General features: G+C 38.6%; 1 long non-coding RNA gene across 1 annotated transcript; it reads left to right on the top strand.

The window, feature by feature from the left end:
• Positions 1-1,639: 1,639 nt before the first annotated feature.
• On the top strand, positions 1,640-2,277 carry LOC130469205 (uncharacterized). Its single transcript, XR_008929606.1, has 2 exons — positions 1,640-1,853; positions 2,139-2,277. It is a non-coding gene; the product is annotated as an uncharacterized lncRNA (long non-coding RNA).
• The last annotated feature ends 4,793 nt before the right edge of the window (positions 2,278-7,070 follow it).

Here is a 7,070-nt window from a genome sequence, read left to right as displayed (position 1 = left end):
GTGATCCTATGTCTTCGTGTATTTTTGTCTTGTGTTTGGAGAGGCTTTCTAGGATGATTAATTCCAAAACTGTCAGTGGAGATTGGAGACCTCATTTGGAAATTTGCAAACCATCAGGGCTATTTTGTCCTCTTTTGGAGCCCTTTCTGGTTTAAGGATTAATAATGCTAAATCCTGTATGATTTTTCCTACTAAAATGTGTCATACTATCAAGAATAATTTAGCTTCTCCCTATTCCTTTATGACTTCTTCAAACTTTAGAAAATACTTGGGTGTAAACATTAGTCCTAATAAGCTTAATCCTTCTGATTATGCTGGTTTGGTTCAAAGGACCATTCATAGAATTAGGGGGTGGCATGGTAAACTCCTAAACATGGCAGGTAGATGCACCTTGATTAAATATGTCCTCAATTCCTATCATGTTTATAACATGCAGACCACCATCCTTCCTCATACAGTTATTTCTTCTCTTGAGAAACAATGCAAGAATTTTTTGTGGAATAAGGTAGACCATACTCAGTATCTTTCTAGAACTTCTTGGGATTATGTCACAAAACCTATGGAGTTAGGGAGTTTAGGAATAGGAATATTAAGAGAGTTGAATCTCAGTTTTATGGCTAAGCTTGGGTGGACTATGTTAACCGGTCCAAAGAAATTATGGGTCAAGATTATGAATGATAAGTACTTGAATATATTTGCCTTTTTTTTACTGCATTCCAAAATTTTCTCAGTCTCCTCTTTAGAGGGATATTTTGAAAGGAAGGAAGTACTTAGAGCTGAGCACACTACTACTAATACCGTGGTTTCATGACGCAGGGGTCTCGACGCCAAGGGAATAACGTTAGACTGAATGAATAGTCCGCGCGTTGACTAGACGCCTTTCTATGTCTTATAATGTTCTTGGCGAACATAAGCGTCGAGAGTCTACTAAATAACCATGTGAGGCGCACGTGGGTATACTCTACATCCGGAAGATCCAAATAATGGGGAAAATTGTTGGCATAATAACCCTAAAACCACCTCTCTCTCTCTCTCTCTCTCTCTCTCTCTCACTTCCCTGCTTCGGAAGATCTATATGAACAATTGCATCTCACTTCTCTGCTTTCAGATCGACATGAAGCTTCAAACTTGGATGTTTTAATGTAAATTATGTATTTTATGAGCCTTTATAAATAATTGTTTTAGTATATAGTACATCCTAGCTAGTTAGTTTTTCTAGGTTTTAGGGTCTTCTTAGGTTTGATTTATGATGTTTTGTACTATTTGGTTAGGATTTCGGTTAGTGATGTAGATGCGTGTATTTCTGGATTCTGGTTAGTACCGTACATATACGTACTATGCATTTTAACTACTTAAGTTTTTATAAGTTAATTTTATTGTTAATTGAAGACCAATTATTCAAAAATCGGGTTTCATTGATTTTATATATGTATATATATATATGTATATGTATATATATGTATATGTATATATATATATATGTATATATATGTATAGGGTTCCCCTCCAATGAGAAGATTCTTATAATGAGAAGAATGAGGAGACATCTTGACCGTGGGGAATAATTAATCTAACGGCTGAAAATGAAGCGGTATAAACTACACAAAAAATAACTTCTCTCATATTCAGTAAACAAATCTGAGAAATCTCACCCTCCCACTCCTTTCTCTCTCCTCTCCATCTCTCACTCCATGTTCGCTCCTTTCTACTCTCCTCTCCATGATCGGCTTTTTTCTCTTCATCCCCTCCTTCAAGTTCTAGTAATCCATCCTCCTAAAATCTCAAGAATTGAACAACTTTCCAACAATTGAGACCTTAATTTCTGAATTTCTACCATGGTTGAGAAGTCCAAGGTTAATTGATTTGGAAAATAATTGTGCTGTAGAATTTTGAATTTCGATTTGCATGAAGTTCTGATCTTTTGGTCTTTTTAATTGTAATATACTATCCTTGAGTGTAATTGTAATATTTTGAAGTTTTGATCATTTTTTTCTTTGAATTGCTACACTTTTTATTTGGGGCTTTTCTTCAATCTCATTCCCAGTTCACCTTCCCTCATTCTCTTTCTCTCTCCTCAATGTTTTTTTCAATTCAAAACCTGTAAATAATGACGATGAGTCCCGATTGTTTTTCTATAGGAATTTCATGAGTGGTCATTGAAGAAAAGCCTACCAATTCAATCTCTTAAAGATGTGACGAAAAATCCCCAAATTATTGCATTGTTCTACTTCATATTTGCCGAGTATTTGTTTATAATAAATTTTCTCATTTGATTAATTTTTTTGCTCATTTGATTAATTTTTTTGCTCATTTGTAATAAATGAGTAAATTCCTTTGCTCATTTGATTATTTTTGCTCATTTGTACTAAATGAGTAAATTCTTTTGCTCATTTGATTTTTATTTTTTTTTACTCATTTGTATTAAATGAGTAAATGTTTTTGCTCATTTTAAATAAATTGTAAGGATTTTCTGTATGTGTGAAAATTAGAATGAACCACCATACAACAACAACAAGTACTGTGTGTGTCTTTCACATTTTGGTTGATTGATGATGTTTTGTATTTTGTTGTCATTTTTTAATGTTTAATTAATTTGATTAATTGATATTTAAATTTTTCAGTGAAGGTATTTTTTCAATTTTTTTTAACGTATATAAGAGGATAATAATGAGAATTTGGGAGGTGGAGTTACCAAACTTAACTAGTTTCTTACGAAAGTTGCAACGATGGTGATTTGATTTTACATTTTTAATACCAATATTGTTGCTGCCATGCACAGCTTCACAGAAGCAAACAAAGCATAGTTTCCTTGATATCCTAAATAACGCGGAGGTGTTAGTGTTCGTAAGATATAAATGCATCTAATGGCTAGGAGTTCTTCTCATTCTTCTCATTATAGGGTGTTAGATTTCCTGTGAGTTTACACCCAATTGACTAGTAATATAAGAGTCGCCATTCAGTTTTTAACGACAATGAGAAAAACTGACAAAATCCGGTTATCGTGACATAAAGGGAGTGCAATTATGTTCGACCACGACTGCCGTAGGTTCTCTTGTGATCCCTGGTGTGGGGATCGCTCAACGTACACCCGCAGGGCAGAGATTGAGAGTTCGGGGGACTGTAACTACCGAGAGGAGTGCTCATCGATAACTCTAGAGGCAAGTTATCCTTACTAGCTCAACATAAATAATTGAAGGGATATGCGTTTAAACTATTAAACTATTCTGAATTGATTTTAGCAATGTGCAACACATAATACTAAATTGATCGTGATTATCTTATTTAGATTGATTTAAGGTACCGAGCATGATAATTCAATTATCCAAGGTATAATCTTATTAAGCGTGATAGATCAATCAAGTTAATAGTTTAACAATTTTATAAAAGGGTGATGAAAGCGATTAAATCATATGAGAGACACATTATAACGCACCCTTGAGAGGTGCGTCACGGTTCTCAGAAAACTAACCAATTGGCTTTGCTATTTCTCCTTTATTTAACGAATCTCGGTTTTCTGAGCAGTGTTCCAGTATTTAGGCTTAAATCATCAGCTACAAGGGGCAAGACGCGTTCTGTTCGACATTTGGGTCGATTGCGACAGATCGCGGGATCAATTTCGCAGCGTGAGGCTAGGCTTAAGGCTAGAGTCAATACTCAGGTTACGGAATTGTGTGTCATGTTCACGTCGGTTTTGAGGCTGTATTTATAGGGAAAGAGTTTGTGGAAAGGTAGATCTTTAGAATCCGAATCCAAAAAGAATTCGGAGACAACACGTCCCCAGGTATTTTCAGCGCCCAGGGCTGGGCGCCGAAGATTTCGGCGCCCATACCCAGGCGTTGAAAATAGGATCTGAGCCGAGATTTTTGTCAGATTTGGACTCTTAATCACGGAGCTTTTGAGACTTATCCGAGTTTCTTAGTGCGTATCAACTTATGACGGAATGCGTCTGGGCCCGTTACGAACTCTAGGTTCGTTAGGAATTTAATTAATACGTAACTCTTATTTCCGAATTATAGCAGGAATGGAATTCCTTTTGCCAATTCTATCTCTTTTAGGACTTATGTTGGAGTGCACCACCTAATTCTGACAGACTTCTATCTTTTATGACTTGCCACTTTTATCAACTACCCGTTATGGCAGTTACTATTTTTAACAGGTTTCTATAAATAGCAGGTTTGGCTGAAATGAAAAGGGTGATCGAGATTCGTTATATTATAGGAGATGCGTTGCCAAGTGGAGATTTATGTTCTCATCATCGAACCTTCCCTTTCGGGAATGGGGACAAAAGTAGGTGTCTACAGTTAGCCCCCACTTTGACTGAGTCTTGGAGTAAGACGATGGTCAAAGTATCAGACGGGGTGCGTCACACAAGCCATGGTGTATGTGACTTGTCTTGCGAGGGTCTCACGAGCCCCCGAGTGATTACATTTGACTTAAGGGTCATCACTTGAAGTGTTAACACATACATCGCGTGTCATTGGAATCTGTTAAGTATAGAAACTCCCTCACTTTGTCATTGGAAGTACCTACAGATGTATAGAAACTCCCTAACTTTGTCATTGGAAGTATCTACAGACGTTTTCGAAATCAAAGCTATAAAGTGTAACCAGGCCAAGCCCGATCACGAGTTAAAAAATGTTTTTAAAGATTCTCATTTTCAGGGTTAGCTAAACGAGAAAACCCCCTTGTTTTTATAGGACGTAAAACGAAGGAAAATCCAGCACATCACTCTTTTTTGGAAAAGCGAAAAACCAATTTTTTGATTTTTGAAATGAGAAACGGTCCTTTGATTTTTGGAAAAGGGAAACCATCCTTTGATTTTTGGAAAAGGGAAACCATCTTTTAATTTTTGGAAAAAGATAAACCATCTTTTGATTTTTGGAAAAAGATAAACCATCTTTTGATTTTTGGAAAAAGATAGACCACGAAAAGTTATCGCTGCAGCGACTAAGGACCTGCGCGGTTAGTGGTGCAGACCCCGCCCGCTGAAGGTGGGCGAGCCTGTCCGATGAGGGTGGACGCCCCGTCCGATAGAAGTGGACGAATCTGTTTTGAAGTTTTTTTTTTGAAAATAAGGACCTACGTGGTTTGTGACATAGACCCCGCCGGCTGAAGATGGCGAGCCTGTCCGCCGAGGGTGGACGCCCCGTCCGATAGAAGTGGACGAATCTGTTTTGATGTTTTGAAAATAAGGACCTACGCGGCTTGTGACGTAGACCCCGCCGGGGGTGAGCCTGTTTTGTTTTTGAAGAATTTATTTTCTTTTCATTTTTCGAAAAATGAGGACCTGCGCGGTTTAGTGACGCAGACCCCGCCGGCTGAAGATGGCGAGCCTGTTTTTGTTTTGTTTTGAAGAATTTTATTTTCTTTCGAGGGATGCTCGGATTCAGTTGCAACCCGAATGTGGGTTGACAACGTGCTTAGATGGACCATTGTCTCGTGGTCATCATCTTTCTTGGTTTGGAGCTAGCCTTTACGGCTAAATTTTGCCACTACCTGGGTCCTTGATTAGGGGACTATGTATAAGTATCAACGGCGGCCTTTGTCTTGAGGTCGTAATCCGGCTTTATCTTTTGAAATTATCCAAACACGGGGCTTCGTACAGCGTAGTCTGGGAATATTATTTTTAACTTTGTATACTCTATATTTTCTTTCGAGCCACCAAGCATTCGTGCTTGACGGTCATTTCTTGTAAAAGAGGTTCCTTGGGGATACGCAATTTGTAATGTTCTTGATCGTGTTTGGGATCGTGCTCTTAAGTGCGAGCGATCTTTGTAGTGGTGTGCTACTCTTAACAAAGCCGTGAGGTGCGACTTTCAGTAAAGAAATCGGCAATTTTCGAGTCGAATGGATACGACAGGGCCCTATAGAAATCAGGGCTTCTTTTGGGCCTGGGTTAATTTTCGGCGCCCAGGCCTGGGCGTTAGAAATAATTCACGCCCAAGTTGGGCATTGAAAATATTGCTTGGGCTGGTCTTTTGATGACACAGTTGGCCTCTTGTTCGTTCGTTTATTTCACTTGGAAAAACTACGTATTCTCTTCTCTTTTGTTTTTCTTTATTTTTGGAACGTAGAATTTTGTTAGAGATCACAATGAGTTGAGCTGATTTTCAGCGCCCAGAGCTGGGCGTCGGAATATCTGGCGCCTGGTCCTGGGCGTTGAAAGTGCGTCCCAGGCAGGACTTTCTCGTGATGATCTCTCAAGAATCCGTAGCCGATTGGTGGGCTACGGTGTTTGTCGCTCTGGGGCGATTATTTAAAGGAACTGTTGCTCTTAAGGCGTACAGTTATTGCAATAGTTGGGCGAGTCTATATGGCCCAAGGAACATACCTTGAGGCGTAAGACTTTGATCGCTCTTGTTGTTACTTTGAACGTATATTTTTTTCTTTTGCGTTCGTGAATGTTCGATACTTAGAATGATGATATGTATGTGCGAACGAGCGTTCATAGAATGGTCGTTGCGTGCGGTCCATTAATCAGTTTGCTTGAATCAATTTTTTTTTGAGCAATGACTGATTGTTGAATAGTTTGCTTAGAAGCTCGATAGTATTAGGTTAAAACTGATAGCTATACATATTATGTAACAAAGTACTTACTTTATTAGATTCGGCTCTATCATGGAACCACGAGTGTTCAGCAAACTCGATGGTTCATGCCTATTCATGAAGTGGGCTCAAGCATCGTGCCCTTTCGATCGTTCAAATATTTTCTCTGAGATTATTTTTATTTTGCTATGGTCGTTTCGTAGCTTGGAGCCCCCAAGTATGCATGTTTGGATGCTTCCTTTTGGCGTACGATTTTTGTAGGTTCTTTCGAGAAAGATGCCTTGGGGTTCCGTTCGTGTAGGTGCGAGCTATCCCTTCCGTGGTAGGTAATGTTTTGCTACTTTTAATCCTTAATGTAGAAGTCGTGTGGCTTGCATTTTGAATTTGGGCGATAAGTAGTCTTTGCCTCTTTTACACATGCTCTTGGTCGTGCCCGCATTAGTGCAATATGCCTTACTCTTTTTTTTTTTTTTTTAGACTTGTACCGTGGGATGGTTAAACTTATGGTGCGACGTAGGCTTATG

This window comes from Spinacia oleracea, chromosome 3, assembly GCF_020520425.1.
Source record: "Spinacia oleracea cultivar Varoflay chromosome 3, BTI_SOV_V1, whole genome shotgun sequence".
NCBI lineage: Eukaryota > Viridiplantae > Streptophyta > Magnoliopsida > Caryophyllales > Amaranthaceae > Spinacia > Spinacia oleracea.
The sequence above is the reverse complement of the archived record's forward strand: the minus strand, read 5'-3'. Positions and strand labels throughout refer to the sequence as shown.